Source organism: Crinia signifera, chromosome 5 (assembly GCF_055691185.1).
Source record: "Crinia signifera chromosome 5, ASM5569118v1, whole genome shotgun sequence".
NCBI classification, from domain to species: domain Eukaryota; kingdom Metazoa; phylum Chordata; class Amphibia; order Anura; family Myobatrachidae; genus Crinia; species Crinia signifera.
In genome coordinates this window covers 204,766,215-204,785,478 of record NC_139221.1, presented here as the reverse complement: position 1 = coordinate 204,785,478, position 19,264 = coordinate 204,766,215, and the positions used below count along the sequence as shown (strand labels likewise).

Below are 19,264 nucleotides of genomic sequence, written 5' to 3'. Positions count from 1 at the left end.
ATGTAAAGATGGTGGCTATTTATGGGGAAAAAAGAGTTAATCTACGTACAATATAGGCATTGCCCTCTGTGCATATGAACACAATGAGTTATACAGGGTTCACAACAGGGCAACATAATTAATGAAATTAAGGAATTAAGGAAAACATAGGCCCACTAACTTATACTAGTGGAAAAAGTGTTACTGAGGACAAGGGAAAAGCAGAACTGTTAAATGAGTTCTTCTCATCAGTATTTACTAAGAGAGAGCAGACTGTGGAACGAACATTTACCACAAACGGGACAAATAAGCCAGATCTCATTGTGGATTTCACGCCGAAGGAAATAATACTGAGGCTAAGCAAACTCAAAACAAATAAATCACCAGGGACAGATGGGATTCATCCGAGGGTATTAATGGAATTAAGGGATGAACTAGCTACCCCCCTACATTATATCTTTAGCAAGTCACTATCGTCAGGTATAGTACCAAAAGATTGGAGAATAGCAGAGGTAGTGCCAATATTCAAAAAAGGAAAAAAGGAAGATCCCGCTAATTACAGACTCGTTAGTTTAACATCAATTGTGGGTAAACTATTTGAAGGATTTTTAAGGGATGGTATCCAGGAATATTTAGACCATCACCGTCTACTCAGTACTAACCAACATGGGTTCGTGAAAAATCGTTCATGCCAAACTAATCTACTAGGGTTCTATGAAGAGGTGAACCTAGGATTGGGTGAAAATATCTGTAGATGGGTAGGGAATTGGCTATGCAATAGAGAACAAAGAGTGGTTGTGAATGGTGCCGTATCAGATACGATACCGGTACTAAGTGGAGTGCCCCAGGGTTCCGTTTTGGGGCCCATTTTGTTTAACATTTTTATTAACGATATTGAGATAGGGTTACTCAGCAATGTATCCATCTTTGCGGACGATACAAAACTTAGCAAAGTCATCAAATCATCAGAAGATGTCACCATGCTTCAAAATGATCTTGCAATTCTAGATGAGTGGGCAAAAAAATGGAAGATGAGGTTCAATGTAGATAAATGTAAGGTTATGCACCTTGGGAGACACAACCAGTGTGCAAGTTACAACCTTAGCAGAGAGGAACTGGGTAATTCCATACTTGAAAAGGATCTAGGAGTCCAAATAGACAGCAAACTGGGATGTAGTGCCCATTGTAATGTAGCTACAAAAAAGGCCAACAAAATTCTGGCATGTATTAAGAGGGGAATGGAAACTAGGGACTCAAGGGTAATTATGCCACTGTATAAAGCATTGGTGAGACCTCACCTCGAGTACGGAGTGCAGTTCTGGGCCCCACACTAAAAGGACATCATAGAATTAGAAAAAGTCCAAAGGCGAGCAACAAAGCTTATTAGGGGAATGGAGAATTTAAGCTACGGGGAGAGATTAAGCAATTTGGGACTATTTACATTGGAAAAGAGACGTTTAAGGGGGGACATGCTCAACATGTACAAGTATAGCAAGGGCCAATATAAGGAACTGTCACACACCCTCTTTTCTACTAGAAATGAATCTAGGACATGAGGGCATGAGTATAGATTAGAAGAAAAAAGATTTCATTCAGCTAGTAGAAAGAATTTCTTTACGGTCAGAACAGTCAAACTCTGGAACTCTCTTCCCAGAGAGGTGGTAATGGCTGGCTCATTAAATGCATTCAAGGCAAAGTTGGACAAACATTTACTGGAGAAAAACATCCATGGGTACAAATAAGAAATATAATCTGTCTGTAAAATATCAGAACCTACCAAATCAGCAATGGATATCTATACCAGGTTGAACTAGATGGACTCAAGTCTTTTTTCAGCCTTACCTACTATGTAACTATGGGCCTTATTTTGGTTCATTCTTTCTGACAAAATCCTTCTTAGATGGGCAAAACCATGTGCACTGCAGGTGGGGCAGGATTTACTTGTGCAGAGAGAATTAGATTTGGGTGGGGTTTTACTTCAAAGTGAGATCTATATTGCAGTGTAAAAATAAAGCAGTCAGTATTTTCCCTGCACAGAAACAAAATTACTCACCCAAATCTAATTCTCTCTGCACATGTTACATCTGCCCCACCTGCAGTGCACATGGTTTTGTCCATCTAAGAAGGATTTTGTCAGAAAGAATGAACCAAAATAAGGCCCTATGTAACTATGTAACATCATATATTCTAAACCATGATATTTAAGGGGGTGTGGTATGGCAGTTTGACAATCGGGATCCCGACGATCAGTATCCCGACATCAGAATCCTGACTGCCAGTTCTCCGAACAGGGGGGCGGTCCCAAATAAGCCCCTTGTGGGCTTGGTGGCTTGCTTCGCTCGGCACAGGTTCTATTCTCCCTCTATGGGGGTTGTGGACCCCCACTAGGAAGAATAGCCTCTGTCAATCGGGATCCTGACTGTCGGGCATCTAAACAGTCGGGATGCCAATGTCAGAGTACTGACCGCCGGTATCCCGACTGTCGGGCAGTCATCAGGCACCCATTTAAGGTATGTAGTTGTAAAAAAATCTATCAGACCTCTATCAGAAATCCACCCCATATATAAATAGTTAACGTAATGTAAATTAAACACATCTCCCATTACGTAACCCCACACATTTGTAGAATGTTTACAACCGAAAAAAAACATGCTGTAGTTGTATTTCTTCTTAAATGATTTAAGGGAAAATTGAGATTATGCTGTTTGGCTTTTTCATAGATTACATTTGAAATGAAATCATATAATGCAACAAATTCTTAAATTGGCTTGTATCTGGAGTCTTCCATGTTTCCAGACTGATCATCAATCACCAGCTCCCAGACTACTGAACACGCTATAACAATCTGTGTGAGGACAGTTATTTGTGGACTAAATCAACGTCTGGAAGATATGCATATTGGTAACAGTTGGGAAGAGTTTAGAAAAGCAAGCGCTGAATGAGAGAGTGTGTTATAATAAATCACATGTTTAATAATCATCACTAGTTGTCTTCATCCACTGACAGACTTGGTTTACAAATGTGTCTCACTAAAATGGCAATTATTATAAGAAAATGACTTGTTCTGTATTTCATCCGCTGTATGATAATAGTTAATATTATTCTGTTTGCACTTCAAGCCAACCGGGCTGAAAAAGAAAGAAAGATTTATGAAGAGGCAATAATCCCACTTATGTAAAACTTGATGATATAGTCTACCTGTTTTACAAAGCAACATTCATTTAGCACTTGCACATTCTTGTCTGGTACAAGGACATGTTGTTGATATGGGTGTACTCAGGTGTTAAATTGAGGGGGAAAGGGGTCGAACTGAGTTCCACCACCTCTAATGGTGAGGTGGAACATTTTAACCTCCACATTGGCCCTACACAGTAATTCTTACAGAAAAGCATTCTAGATCTGGCAATCCCTACCATCGGTCCTGTCTCTGCCTAATTAAGGGAAGCGGAGGTGGGGAGGGGGTAAATAGGTGGCATAGAGAAATTAGTTCCCCCACCTCTGCATGACCACTTTAAGCCCTGGGTGTACTATTTGTTACCTTGTCTTGTGCAAGGACATCTTGTTGATATGTATGTAGTTCTATTTGCCAAAGGTAATCAGCAGAGTAAATACAGTAGCAGGGAAGGATCTAGATTTTACATTTAGAGGAGGTTGTTTGAAAATACGGACTCCTCCCCTCTACTCTTTACTCCTCCCACTTTGTGTTGTCCCCTCCCATTTTCAACATATACTGAAAAAACTAAATATTCATTAAGAAATAGATAAATAAAGAAAAATGAACCAACCTTTTACAGTATACCCTTCTTCAAAAAAAATAGTAATAGACCACAACTCCACAGTATAATCTTCCTCTAATATACCCAAAAATTATAACCCTTTCCCTCTTGAGTCCAAAAGTAACTGATATCCCAAATATTGAAATTATACATAGCAACTTGTATATTTACAATATATAAAATACATATAAAAATGTTAGTGTATAGGTCTGCTCTACAATGTCATCTGATAACATGCATAATGAGAACTGCCCCATGTATCAGGGGATTACGGGCAGCTGGTGATGTATACTCAGCATTACACCTGTATACTGAGCATGGTTATGCTTCTTTTATGCTGCACTGCAGATAGGGCAGATGTAACATATGTATAGAGAGTTAGATTTGAGTGAGGTGTTTTTAACTAAAATATAAATCAAGTTTGCCGACTTCGGGAGAGGGCAGCCAACTCAGTAAGGCAGGGGGACAGGGCCATTACCGGGAGCAAAAAGGGGAGGTGTGGGGGCGGAGCCACAGCTGGGCTGATCTGTTTGGGGGCATGGCTATAGTGATAGCGTCATTTTAGCCACGCCCCCACCATACAATGCTGGTATTTTATGCATTGCAGTGCGGGGGGCTGGACTAAAATGATGCGATCGTGTCATTTGACCCACAGACACCCCCCCCCCTGCCAAGGGTTGGTTCGCTGGAGATGGAGGGCAATTCGGGAGGGTTGCCCCCATTTCCAGGGGGCTGGGAAGGGAACCCGATTTCCAGGACCCTCCCAGCCATTCCGGGAAGGTAGGCAACCCTGATGTAAATTGCAGTGTAAAAATAAAGCAGCTAGTATATAATCTGCACAGATAAATGTAACCCTTCCGAATGTAAATCTTTCTGTACATGTTACTGAACATCAGCCCCACCTGCAGTGCAACATGGTTTTGCCCATTTGCATACTTTGTTGCTTTGCTAAGAAAGCTGAATTAATTTAAAATGAAGTCCTGTGCTGTAAAAGTCACAGCATGTGTCTCTAGTACACTTTAGGGGAAAGGAAACAATCAGTTCCAGGCCCTACTGGTCCCTGGTTGACTTTCCTTTTTTTTTTGGACCATGGAAGACTCAGCAAGGCCAGTTTAATAGGTATAAATTTGAAGTAATGTGTGAACTGCACAGCACTAATGCAAGTCGAAAAGTCCCCAGTATCTATTAACTATCCAAAGCATATGCTTTAATATTGCATCCAAGAATCTTATATTTCCTCCCTGGGGAAGAGGTGCCAGATTCTATTTGTCAGAAGTGACAGCCCTTTCTATTAATGGAGTGATGTCATACTGGGATAATTTTACTGACAAATTATACTGGACCATGTACTGGCTTGTAGGGGAATATTTATCAAACCTTGGCAAGAGATAAAGTGGAGAGAGAGAAAAATCTATCAATCAATCAGCTCTTGTCATTTTTCAAACACAGTCTGCAACATGATATTTAAGAGCTGATTGGTTATTACTTTATCTATCTCTACTTTGATTAATCTCCTCCATAGGAAAGAAAAAATAGCCACTGTAAGCCAATACAAAAGGTCAGCGACCCCACCAATTTACTCTAAAGAAGTCTTCCATTAGAGTAATGGTGAGGGGAGAACCAGAGTGTTAGGCACCACCGCTGTCCTGCTGCCTCCGGCGGCGCTGCTGTCATTGACAGCTCCGGAAGTTCAGGACGCAGTGGGCGGCACCATCCTCCCCAGCAGTAGCCGTGCGGTCGGGATGGAAGTGTCGGGTGTTGCTAGGCAACGGCCCGAACTTCTGTCCCCTTGATGTCACACGCCGCTGGGCGGTGAATTTGAAATATAAGGGCGGCATCTGCTGGGCACAGATGCCGGTTATAGTTCTGTCAGTCTGTGTGTAGCAGAGTGTTCCCGGTTCCCAGACCTGATCTGTGCAGTGTGCGTTGTGCCTATCAGTGGTTCCCAGTTTTCCAGCCTGCTCCTGGTTCCAGCCACAGCCTGTTATCTGCCAACCTCTGTACTTCCTGTGAATCTCCATCATCCAGATAAGTCTGGGGTTGTGTGCAGCTGTTATTTCTCCGGTGTCACCTTGTGCATTGTTGCACCCCCAGCTATTATTCCCTTTATTACGGTATCATCTTGTGTATTGTTACACCTGGTCTTTTGTATTAGTGTGTCATCTTTTAAGCATTTTAAACAGTTACATTTCGCTGCAAATAATTTAGTACCAATTGCTGTGCACAAAGAAACCGGACACACTGTTTCAATTTAAATGTAATGGTTTATATATGCAAAAATTCAATAAAAAACTTGTTATAAGTTTAAGATCATATACAGTCAAATCACACTTATGACTCTAAATTAAAATTCACATCCGATACACAAGGTTTCCACTCTAGAATAGTGCCTCCAAAATGATGTAGTAGCCTAAAATGATTTAGGTTTGGAGAAAAGGTTAAATGCTTATAGTCCCCTTCTTTGCTGTATTAGCATGTGAGCATACACGCACAAACCACAGTTCAATTGAGCAGCAGATGAGGGGTTAATAGGCAGATATAGTTGGTTAGTTCACCATCATAATCACAGACAAAGTGAGTTGTCCACACATCCACTGTGTTAGTCAGACAGTTAGTTTGCCAGCGTTATAGCCCATATAACGGGTAGAAGCACATAAGCACAAGCACAACAGGCTAAAGTTGATGGTTGGATAGTCACCTCACTTTGAAGCTGGTTTCAGGCAGCAGTTAGCGGCAACAGGTGGCTGGCATGAAGGTAACACGCTGATGGAGGGTGGAGATGCCTCGCCGTTTTGGTGTATAGAAGCACTGTGCCGCTAGTGTGGAGTTCTGGCACGCCTTCAGTGTTTGGCGGAATCCCGACCAGCAACCAGTATAGCGTGAGGTAACACTGCAGGAGGACTTGCGTGGATAGACTTTCAAGGACCGGATGTGACGTTAAAGCAGGAAGTCTTCAACGCGTTTAGTCTCCAAGGAAACAGGAGACTTTCTCAAGACAAGCATTGTTGCTTCCCCGGAGACTCTGGGGGTACCCCGTCCTGTGCAGGCCCTTGGCTAGCTTTCCTCTTGCACTCTCCACATCTCGGCGGACACGTTGTCTCACATAAGGCCTGGCAGCATCAGGGTTGGAGCTGGCATAACTAGCTCCTTCGAACGCGGCTGTTAAAGGTGAAGTCTAGCACTGCACATGTTCTTCGACAACGGGTAGAGGCAATAGAGTTAGGGGTTAGGATTGGCAGTGCCTCCCAGAGTCCTAACACAGAGAGAGTAATATGCGGTGGCTCCTAACTTACTGTATGAGGGGTGCTGCCGCTGGCCACGTCACTGGGTCTTGATCCCTGTTGCTGGGTCCTGTTTCCTGCCATCAGATCCTGCTCCCAGCTGCTGCCTCTCACTGTAGTCCAGGGACCCTACAACTGTAGAATGCAGTGACAGGTACTGGGCCCAGCTCACATGCAGTATTGGTGATGGTACTGCGCATCCGCATATCCATGGCTTTTATAAGCTGCATTGGCTGCAGCCCATAGATACCGGATAGGGCTGTATGGTGAGACAGAGAACGGCTGCATATAGTAAGCCTCTTTCTGCCTATAGCAGCCTGGACTGAGGAAGGAACACCTCCCAATGGGACTGTTTTTACTCCGGGTGACTGCCAGGTAGGACAGTGACAGTGAAACCAGTGGAGTCTCACAGACTGCATCTAGCTTCACTAAGGCTGAGCTAGGTGTTCAGATTTTACTGGTGGGGAGAGAGAGGGGCTGCAGCTCATAGATAAAAACTGCCACTCAAACATTCCCAGCTCAAATAGCGAATGCCACCAGTGATTTGGGCCACTGTACATAGTATATGAGAAGTCACTATAGATTCTCTGATGGTATTCATTTTAATATAAGCAAAATTGATGAATAAAGATTTAGTTATTGTCAGGGAAAGTTACACATGCTATCATTGAAAGAATCAAAGCAAGAACAAGAGAAGCAAAACATCATCCTCACAGCTGTCTTCTGTCTTTAATAAGTTTTTTGTAACAATTGGCTCATTTATTAGTGTAGGTTACTGTGCAACTCAAAATCAATGTTACAGACAAAATCAACATGCCTGGAACACATTAACAAAGAGTTGACACTCAAACCTCTCACAGAAACATATATCCCCAAAGAGCAGGGTTAACAGATCTGATTCTTAGTCTACAAAGATTTCACATGTTTTGCCAATTAGAAATGTTTGTCTGTCCAAGAAATCTCCATCATTCAGTACACTGTTTCCATTTCCTTCCGTCTAAATGCGAATCCATCCAAACATGAAATTCTATTGTTTGTCAAGCAAAATGTTAGCAAAAAAAGTAATTAACAAATGGCATGCACTGTAATTCTATGTAATTTTATCTGCACAATGACCCTTATAATAAAATAGTTACATTTAAGCCAGTACTAGAAGAGGGTCCGCTGTGGATGAATGAATACATAAAGAAAAACAGATAAATCACTAATTAACATTTTTAGATCTTCAAAATTTTCAATAATGTGTTCTAATCAGCAACGTAACAGTGCACCCTGTGCTGACCCCAGCTCTGAGCACATGACATCATGATGTCGCACAGTAAGGGTGGGGCACCCAGGACAGGATAGTGCAGGACTGCCCACCATGTCCTAAGGAGTAACTGCTCAGAGTAACTGTACAGGCAGCAGGGTGCATTCTGGGAATATCCAAGGGATGCCTTAAACGGCAGTGCAGAAGCTATCCGTGCTGCAAGATTCCTCTCCATTATTCCATAATACGAATTCACTGTAGGTATACAGGGTTACTCACCCTAACCAGTGAGTCATATCCAGTGGCGGCTGGTACTTTTCTTGCCACCGCTGCTGCCACTCCTTCTGGCCCCTTTGCATTCCCGGTGACTGTACTATGATGACAGGCACCAGGACTGGCACATGCGTAGTACTGACCTCTGTACAGCCTATAGAAGGGCAACCATGGTCCCGGCACCTGTGCAGGCACCAGGACCAGCACATGCGCAGTACAGACGTGTGTACAGATTTTGGATTTTATGGGCTGCCTTGGTGACTGGCAGGTCAGACTTCCAATAGGAAGTCACAGCCGGTCACAGTGAAGCCAGAGCAGTCTCGCTTCACTACAGTGGTGGATTTTATCTGGGCAGCCCTGCAGCCCGTAGGTAAAAATCACCACTGGTCATATCCATTATAAAGAATGTCCATCAATGTAAAGGTTTGATTAATTACAGTGGCGGCTCTTACTGTTTTGGAGGAGGGGGCTGCCGCAATGCGGGCAACCCCCCTCCCCCCCCCCCCCCCCCCGCTGGCATTTTCACTACCGCCGCTGTCACGGACACATTCCTTGCCTGCCACGATCCTTGACCGTCGTTTACCTGCACGGGGCCAGCGCATGTGCAGTAGCAGTAACTTCATACATACTGCACACACACTGGCCCAAGCCTCCATGGGCTGCCTTTGCAGCAGCCCCCGGAGGCTTAATCTGGTTCCTGTGTCCAGCACATGTACTGTGCACTGTACGCTGTTCTGTGCATGCTTAGAACCTGTTTTGAGCTGCTGCGCATTTGCGCACAGAGAGGAATCCCGGAGGGAGGGAGCACCTCCCAATGGGACTGCCTTCAGTGGCTGGCAGGTCAGACTTCCAATAGGAAGTCTCTGCCAGTCACATTGAAGCCAGAGCAGTCTCACAAACTGCATCTGGCTTCACTTTAGGCAGAGACATGGTGGATTTTACCTGGGGGTCAGTGGCGTAACAATAGCACCGCAGCCCCTCGCGGGGAGGCGCTGTGTAAGTGCGGGTGCCGGGGGGCTGCGGGGCAATTCCCCCCATCCCCCGCAGCTTTACTTGTATTCACTGCGGTAGTCCCGGGTCCCCTCCTGGCTTCATTCTGATGATATGGACTGGAGATGAACCATCATAAAATGTCCGCCCCCATATAGATGGAGTGGGTCCCTTCTTTGCAGGGGATGGCAAAAGATTTGCCATCCCCCGCCAGCCGCCATAAGGGAATGCGCAAGCACGTCGCCTTACAACGGGGCTCCCCCCGGGTCCCCGCCACCTCTCCAAGGGTCGCCCCGGGTCCCCGCCACCTTGCCCCCCCCCCCCCCCCTAACCCTGTCCATCTCCCTAAAGCGGAGATGGACAGGGTTTCAATCCCCCCGCCGACAGGAAACTGGGACGCGCGTGCGTGTGAGACGCGCGTGCGTGTGAGACACGCATGCGTGTGAGACGCAGTGCGTGTGAGACGCAACGCGTCTCAATCAGATGGGGCGCCACTCCGCCAGATTCTGGCGCTGGCGCAGTGCCAGCAAAAGTGAGAGGCGCTCCATCTGTAGCAGACAGCTCTGTGAAACTGTCTGCTATATGGGGGAGGACATTTGTAATGGTACGTTCTTCATAATATCATAATAAAGCCAGGAGGGGAGCCGGGACCACCGCAGTGGCAAATACAGGTAAATCTGCGGGGATGGGGGGGTCATGGGTGGCCAGAAGGGGCATGGGCGGTCATAGGGAGGGGGCGCTGCTTTACTATCGGCGGGGGGGCGCTCAAATTATAGTTACGCCACTGCTGGGGGGCCTGCAGCCCTGCAGCCCATAGGTAAAAACCGCCTCTGATTAAATATATTCTGCAGTAATTGTCCTGATTAGAATTTATTCCTTTATTGGTAACACAACAGCCAAAAATATACTGACAGTATACACAATGTTTATAAAAGTATACATATAAACACCATGGACAATTGAAAAGCAAATGGAAAAAATATATAAAACCAAACAAAAGAGGTCTAACTTTTCCTATGCAACATGTTACATACAGTATGAACTTAGAATGTAAGCTCTCACGAGCATCAACAACGGCAGGGATCACAAAGGGCTGTTCTTATCGGGAGAGCTGCCCATTGTGTTGCTTATCGCATATGTTAGTAGATATGCGATGAGCATCGGCGAGATAGGCTAAAGGATGTACCACTGCTGCTTAGTACATTCTGACCACAGTTTAAACACTCTTTTATAAAATAAGACCGTTAGTTTTAGTTATTGCGTTATTTAATAAGCTGACAAACTGCACCAAAGTCTGCACCACCTGGTTTGTCCTATTCTATCAGTCAGATTTGTAGCCATGGTATTCCTTGTTTTATTGACAATAACGAACATAGCTTAAGGTGCCCATACACGTTACAATTATTGTATACAATATCACATCTCGGTTTTGCGATGAGATGAAATGAGATCGCAAAACTGAGATGCGATAAGATGCAATATTGTATACAATAATTGTAATGTGTATGGGCACCTTAGAATCTATGGTGAGTACAGAGCTTGTATGTCTTTCATATTTATATACATGTCACTGAATTTTTGTCTCAGCTGTGGAAGCATGCAACTTCTCTTCAACAAGATCTTGAATTAGGAATTGGAACTACAAACTCCTTTGCTTTTATACTTGGTAGTGTGTAAATAAGCAACCTTTTTTATTCAATGGTGAGTGTCCTTATGGTCTATATTTTAGTCCAGTGGTTCCCAAACGGTGTGCCATGAGACCAGTGTTCCCTCCAAGCTGAGCGCATTTGCACGTGCACACAACTAGCCAAGCGTGCACACAGACATTACAACAGAGCGCACAAAGCAGCAGTGGTCCCCTTTTTGCAGTTGTGGACTCAATTAATGTGTGTTTCACCCATTAACTACATTGTGTGCTGTGTTTTGAATGTTTAAATGTTTTCAATGATTAATAAAATTTTGAAGTAAAGTTAACACAAATGCTGAACGTCGTTTTCCAGTTATATATACTGTATGTCACAAAAAAATTTAAATTTTCTTCTAAAGTTGGCCAGCCAATATCTTTTGCCGCACACAGCCTTCTTAAAATTAGAGGGAACATTGCGTGAGACACTTGCAGGGGTGCCTCGAGTTGGTGGTCCAGAACCAAAACTATTTATTTTTGGTCAAAGTATTAGGGAAAACCAGTGCTGGTAGCTCAAAATCATAAAATATTGTGATAATTAGAACCATATGAAATTGAACCTAAGGATGACAATTTTTTTATTTATCAATAAACATTTGAGCTAGGGGGGCCTTGAAAAAATGTTAATACTCTAGGGCTCCATGCTTTAAGATCATCTGTCATAGAACCTTTTTCAAGAAAAACAAACTGATCTTATCAGCCAATCATAAATCCCATTTCATCAGACATAAGCGCAGTCCAGCAATAACTGACTTGATTCTGAGATGCTGCATGATCTTAGTCTTGTCACTGTGACTTTATGCAAACATTGCTACTAGTACTTCCGTCACGGAAGTTCCGTGGTGAACATCTGTGTCTGAAAGTCGAACGCTCAAATACTTCCTGGTGATCTGTAGATGCAACCAGTGATTGCACTATTGACATGCTACTGTTAGTGCTGATTATGGCCTCAAATGTGAACAATGAGCATATGGACTATATTTCTGCTTCAGCATAGCTACCTACCTGCCACTTTCCAGTCAACATTAATTTTGCCTGCCCCTCCCCCCACACACACACAAACACACACTCACACCTCCCTCTCTGTATAAGCACAATATAAGGCTATACACAACCTATAAAATATCTGGGTTTTATCATACTGTACATTTACACTGTCATTTTAATGTAAACATATCCATAGGATAGTTTTGTATTCTCATGGACTCATAATAGGCATGGACTCCTGTACACTGAATTTTGATCAGTTACTAAGATAGTTCCAATAATATTGTAATCACTACATATAGACATAACAGAGTCAAACAAACTATAAGAATAGACATAACGAAGTTACCACGAAGAACATCCTAACCTTTATATGATTTACTGTTTTAGCACAAATTTGAAAATAAATGATAAATTACTACAGTCTCAGTGTTGGGATTGTTGCCAGGTTTCTTCTTGAACTCAGTAATTACTGTATGTCTGTCTGATTCTGAACTCAATCGGGTATGGATCATTGGATAGACACCAACTAGGTTGAGAACAGTCAAAAAGTCGACATGGGGTTTTTCACTTTTTTCACCCAAATGTCGGCACAATCGACATGGAAACTGAAACGTAGCACCATGTCCACTTCCCATGCTTCGGGCACAGTGCATTGCTATGCTCGTGGATGGTAGGGCATGAAATACCACATATCGACACAAAAAAAGTGAAAAACCCCATGTCGACTGCCAACCTTCCCCATGTTGACCCAATGCTTGGGTCGACCCAATGACCATGTCGACCTAACCGATGTTGACATTCGGCCATGTCGACCTTCCTGCATGTCGTCCTTCAGTCAAGTTGACCTTCATGCATGTCAGCCTAGTGGCGTCAACCTAATGCTTGCAGACCAAATTACGGTTTCACACTCAATCTGCCCAGGTCCATCTATACTTATGTGCACTAGCTCTGTGCTTATCCTTGCATGTCAGTGTATAGTTCCTTACAAGCAAGCTGAGCAAATACAACTTTGTCTTAATGGTACTATAGGTGTGAGGAATGGGGAGCACCAGCATTTTATCAAGACATAAGGATAGTAAATAGGGCACAAATGGGTGACGGGTGGCAATGATTTAAGGATAAATGTTCTGCAACCACAGGATGTGTCCAGAACAGCAGAATCCCAATGGTACATTAAGTAATGGTGTTAGGCACTATGGGCCTTATTCTGGTTGGTGCGGCCGGGCCGTACGCGTACGTTCCGGGGTTTTTCATGATCTGCACATGCGTACATTCGCTAATGCGCAGGCGCGAACACTCCACAACGCTTACGGAAGGGGCTCTCCGTGCGAAAAAACCTGTACGCGAGTGTACGGGCATTGGGGGCGGCATAGAGGCGTGTTGAGGGGAGCGGCCGAAATAATGAGGGAAAATGGGCGTAAATATGGGCGTACACGGGGGTGTGCACCAAAAATGAGCGGTGCTACTACCGCACGATCGCCTAAAGCACCGTTCATTTCGGACACAAAACAGGCGGCCGCCAACCGCCAGCTCAGACCACCCCTACAGATACCGCATGCCTGCGTGCGCCTGGGTTTGCTAATTTACGCTGATTACTATTCAAACACATACACCTGAATGTAATAAGCAATGCTGCAGTCTATTAAGTCCAAACCATGATTTCACTACCTGCAAGCCACACACAGCACTCAAACACCTTGGAAGCATATCTTTCTATACTTCTCTACATTTAAAGGTTTGTTTAATTTAAGCTAAGAATCTTTTTAAGACCTGCTTATATATGCTAAGGTAGGTATTTGTTCAACAGTTATACACATTCACTACGTGCTTTCATAGACTTTACACAGTAGCACACTCAATCTACACAAGTCGACATGTGTCAACGTGTTCACTCTAATACAAACATAGGTTTTGTATTTATGATACAATAACATAAACCACATCTAACACCTACAAAGGATGTTTCAGCAATGTTTTAAGCCCATGCCCACTATTTTGCACATTAATTAATTCAATCACTTAATTAATTTTCATAATTATAGTTGAAAGGCAAGATTTGCAGGTCCATATATGTGAAGGGTATGCCAGCGTACACGGACGTACGCTCACTCTCACGAGCGGTGACATACAGTAAGCTGAGTTTTCTATTGAAAACAATAGGGACCCGTCCGTGCAAGCTGGCGTACGCTCAGATAGCCGCAAGAAGTCGGTGGGAAGACGGACGAGAGACGTCCGTAAACGGTGGTGTACGCTCAATTGTACGCAAGTTGTCGGAGTGTAAGGGCTGGTCCGTCCGTGTACGTTGGCGTACGCTCAATTGTACGCCACTCCCCTTCGACGTTGTTTCTGGCCGTACGTATGCGGCTGATTTGTGGGTGGACTTAACCCCAACGGCCGCGTACGGATAGCGTACGTTAATAGCGAACGTACGCACGTTTGGCCGCTATGATCAGAATAACCTCTTATGTGAGGGTTAGACTGAGGTGAAGGTTAGGGAAAGGCTGTGGGGGTGGTGGGGGGTTAGGGTGCAGGAGGGGGTTGTAAGGGCTAGCCTGCAAGATCTGTGAGGCTTTTGCTTATCAGGATTGCGACTGACAGTATTTCAGACTGGGACGGCATGTACTGGCTTAATATAAGTGTAACAGCACTGCGTTGTAAAAAATCACAACACTGATATCTCAATATAACTATTGATATAATTCACAGCTTCACAAGTCTCACTGTAAGAAAATTCTAAATAACGTTGTTAACAGAGCCTATGTGTTACACATACAAATATTTCACAGCTATTTTCAATTTACCTTTGGGTCTTCCACTAATATACAGTACCACCACTTCCTTGATCATAATGGCATTCAATGAAAAAAGCAAGTTGGTTGTTTTTAGGTGTTGCGCTCTTTAACTATCAGACCATAAGGAGAGAAACACCAACTCCTTGACATCTAGGGGGAAATTTACTAAGAATACGAATGCAAAAAGTTGCATTCGTATTTTTAATACGAATTAATACGACAGCATACCTCGTATGCTTTGTCGTGTTCCGGAGGTGGATTTACAAAGCAGTCAAATACGACTGCTTTGTAACCCTCCGATGGCATATAAATTCGTGTTAGCTGGCCGTATATACAGCCTCTAATACGAATTAGTGTAGGCAGTCTGCACGGATCAGTCAGATCCGTGCAGGCTGCAAGGTGTAAAATAATAAATAAATAAATAAAAAAAAACAGCATGGGGTCCCCCCCACAGCCGAAACCAGCACCAGGCTGACAGGAACCTGTCAGGGAATCAGGGAACCCGACAAATAGGGATTCCTTGATTTTTAACCAGCCCCAGGCTCCAGGTCCAATGTTCAATAAAAAAAAAAAAAAATCTTTTTTTATAAGCAAATAACATTTATTTCATGAACAATTTCAATAAAAAAATATGCAGATGATAAAATATATGTAGGACAGTGGACACTTTTACAAAGTAAGCACAGTAGGATTAAATGATCCCAATCAAATGGGAGACCTTACCCTTGTATGATGCGGAGGTGGACTATGCCAAATAGCAAAGTGTGGAAGCCGAGCTATTATGCCCGGCGCCACCCCAGAGAGTTTTTGTTCCAAAAAGTGCTGTGCAATAAAGTGTCCGTGCTGAAAGTGCTGCTGCCCACGATCTTTCTCCAAGCTATGCGTTTCGGAGACGTGCTCTCCTTCATCAGGTCTGGATAAAGATCTGTGCCATTAATCCTTGTATTTATACCCCTCCTGGATGCTGGACGCGCCCCCCGCATATGACGCGATTTCCCGCCTTGTCGCATGCGTTCCATACACGTACTTCCGGTTGCGTTCCACCGCAGCATTTGTCACTTCCGTTTCCGTATTCCGGACTTCCGGTGGTGGTTTCCATATTGCCAGCGCTGGCAGTATTGAATGCCACCAGGACCTTCTGGGAAACTTAAGTGGTCGAGGAGTCTTTCTGTGAATTTTTTAATTAAAATTATTGTAAAATAGTGCTTACTTTTAATAGTAGTAAGACAAAACTAGTCTTTCTAGGCCTAGTCATCTATATTGAGTCTGGAAAGATCAAGACAAAAACCCACAGGAAAATCACAGACTCCAATTCATATACAGTATAAACATCAATAGTGAGCACCATCAGAGATGGTTAGAAAATATACCCTTAGGCCAATAGAAATGCATTAAAAGAAACTGCACCAATGAAAGCACTTTAAACGAACAGATAACAGAAATTGATAAATGTTTCAAACAAAAAGGGTATCCTGAAAAACTCCTTGAGTCCAAATTGAAAATTAATGAGATAGACAGGTCAGAATTATTAAGAGAAAAAAAACAAAGTATATAGAGAAAACTATTTTACAGAATGGGCATTTTTTCTCAATATGGCTCACACCACAAGAAGGTGGAATCCATCTTTAGAAAGAATTGGAAGATCTTAAAGGATGACCCAATTTTGTGGAGCGTAATGCTAGAAAAACCAAGCTTCATATACCGGCGAGCGCCATCCTTGAAAAACTTTTTAGTCAAAAGCGCACTTAAAGAAAAATCTGTAAGTGGCAAAAGAATTTAGGATTCCACAGATGTGGCTCCTGCCTGATGTGCAGGAGCACCAATGGTGAACCATATGAGAAAAAAGCCACCACCTTTGAAGTGAAAGGAAAAAAGTACAAAATCAATGATTTAATAACCTGCCACTCAAGAAATGTACAGTAATCTACCTCTTAGAATGTAAATGTGAAAAAAATTATATAAGAAAGACCACTAGGAACCTTGTTTTTTTGCCAAGACACTTACCTGGACTACGTCGCGCTGGGACAGGTGAGTATGGTTTCCTTCCACAGCTTCCACATGGATTTCGTCGGATCCGGACGCCATCGCCGACAGCGACGTCGACTTGAAGAAGGACGTCGACATGGATCCAGAAGACCGCCGACACAGGACCAGAAGACGACACAGGACCAGGGCTACCTATGGAAAGAAGATAGGTAAGTATTAGTATGTGTGGGCTTTGTATGTATTAAAGTTTTATTTGAAAAGTGTGTCAGTGTGTTTTATTGTACTATTTTTTTAACTGTGGAACTACAAGTGCCAGCGGGCCCTTTAATGCCCAGCAGGCTGGGACTTGTGGTTCTCCAAGTCCCAGCTTGCTGGGGAGGCTTGCTGGCACTTGTAGTGCCACAGTAAAAAACAATAGTTTAATCTATTTTTTACACCATAATCAGCCCGATGCCCACCGCCCAGGGGCATCGGGGACAGTACCAGGCTTCAGCCTGGTCAGGTAAGTCCTGGAGGGGGGGCCCCTTCATTGGGGGGGTCCCCACTCCCCCAGGGCCCCTGGCCAGGCTGACCGGTCAGGGGGTTAATGTTTTGGCCGCGGGACCTTATATCATAAGTGTCCCCCGGCTGTGACATTACCCTGCTGGCTGGTTGTGCCTGGGACTGGTTCTTGAAATACGGGGGACCCCTAGTCATTTTGTCCCCCGTATTTTGGGAACCAGCCCCGGACCTGGAGCCTGGGGCTGGTTGTTTAAAATCGGGGAACCCCTATTTGTCGGGTTCCCTGATTTTTAATTACCGGCCCCAGCTCCTTCAGCCTGGTGCTGGTTACAGCTGTGGGGGGGACCCCACGCCGATTTTTTTTTTTTATTTATTTAATTTTTCTATTTTTTTACACTGAAGCCTGCACGGATCTGACTGATCCGTGCAGGGTTAAAGCAAATACGACAGGAAAATGGTGTTCTATTTTTCTGTCGTATTTGCGTGGGTGTTTTACACCACTTAGCAGCCGTATTATCAGTACGGCTGCTTAGTACATCAGGAACCACCATTCTTTTGAATGGTGATTTCTGTCGTATCCTATCGATGGTGTAGGACATTCGTATTTGTAAATACAAATACGAATGTTCCATCTTTAGGACTACGAATTGTTGTATTTTTGGGATTGTAAATCCCGAAAATACAAATTCGTAAAAAAAAGTGTATTTCTCCCTACGAATACACCTTTTTTCTACGAATCCATTTTGGTAAATGTCCCCCTATATGCGGACTGCACATGAGTGTAATTGCACTGTGCATGCGCAAATTACCTCTGTGAATGCACTCGCTGTGAGGATTTAATCGTAGAGTGATTGATAGGAAAGGACTATCTGGGGGTGAAAGGTGACAGCTTGCCCTGGACATTTTTTAGATATATATCGCTACTGCAGTACGGATGCAGATACTGCTAAGGCAGTACGGATGGTGTAATGGTTAGCATTACTGCCTCACAGCACTGAGGTCATGGGTTTGATTCCCACCATGGCCCTAACTGTGCGGAGTTTGTATATTCTCCATGTACTTGCGTGGGTTTCCTCCGGGTACTCCGGTTTCCTCCCACAATCCAAAAATATACTGGTAGGCTAATTACAACAAAATTAACCCTAGAATGTCTGTGTGTGTGTGTGTGTACAAGTCTAGATTGTAAACTCCACTGGGGCAGGGACTGATGTGAATGTTCAAACATTCTCTGTAAAGCGCTTCGGAATATGTGTGCGCTATATAAGAAACTATTAGTAAATAAAATAATACTGCCAAGGCCATATTTCTGCCCTTACAGTGGATGTTCCTTGTTCTTGCTTATAGGCTGAGAACGTGTATGCAGTTGCAAATGAGTTTGCCATCGCTTCGGTTGGTGTCTCCTTTAATTTCAGGGTGGTAGATTCTCTTGAAGCTAAAGCATGAATTAAGCCCAGAATAAAGGTTCACATGGGTTATTTGGAAGTGGGTCCATCATGCCAACATAATAAATTGTCACCCACTGACCAAGATGCTCAAGCGTCACATTTTTATTGGTATTCCTGATTCCATAAACCTTGGAAGAAAACAGTTCTTCCATCTTCATGCTATGTTCCCTTAGACCAGGCATGTTCAACCTGCGGCCCTCCAGCTGTTTTGAAACTACAAGTACCATCATGCCTTGCCACCGTTTTATTATTAGGGAATGCTAAAACTACAGATGGAGCCTTCTTCAACTAGCTTTCTCTGGTGAGCCATGGTTCGCC

At 43.7% G+C, this 19,264-nt stretch overlaps 1 long non-coding RNA gene across 2 annotated transcripts in view; it reads right to left on the bottom strand.

Moving 5' to 3' along the window:
- LOC146079630 (uncharacterized) overlaps positions 1-19,264 on the bottom strand; it is a 197,641-nt gene that overhangs the window by 145,981 nt on the left and 32,396 nt on the right. The window contains exons 2-3 of one of the 2 annotated variants that reach the window (XR_014474662.1): positions 17,019-17,192; positions 2,723-3,107 (exon numbers count right to left, since the gene is read on the bottom strand). This is a non-coding gene — a long non-coding RNA (uncharacterized LOC146079630). Of the gene's footprint in view, positions 1-2,722; positions 3,108-17,018; positions 17,193-19,264 lie in introns of those variants that run through there. The other variant, XR_014474663.1, reaches the window with a different exon arrangement.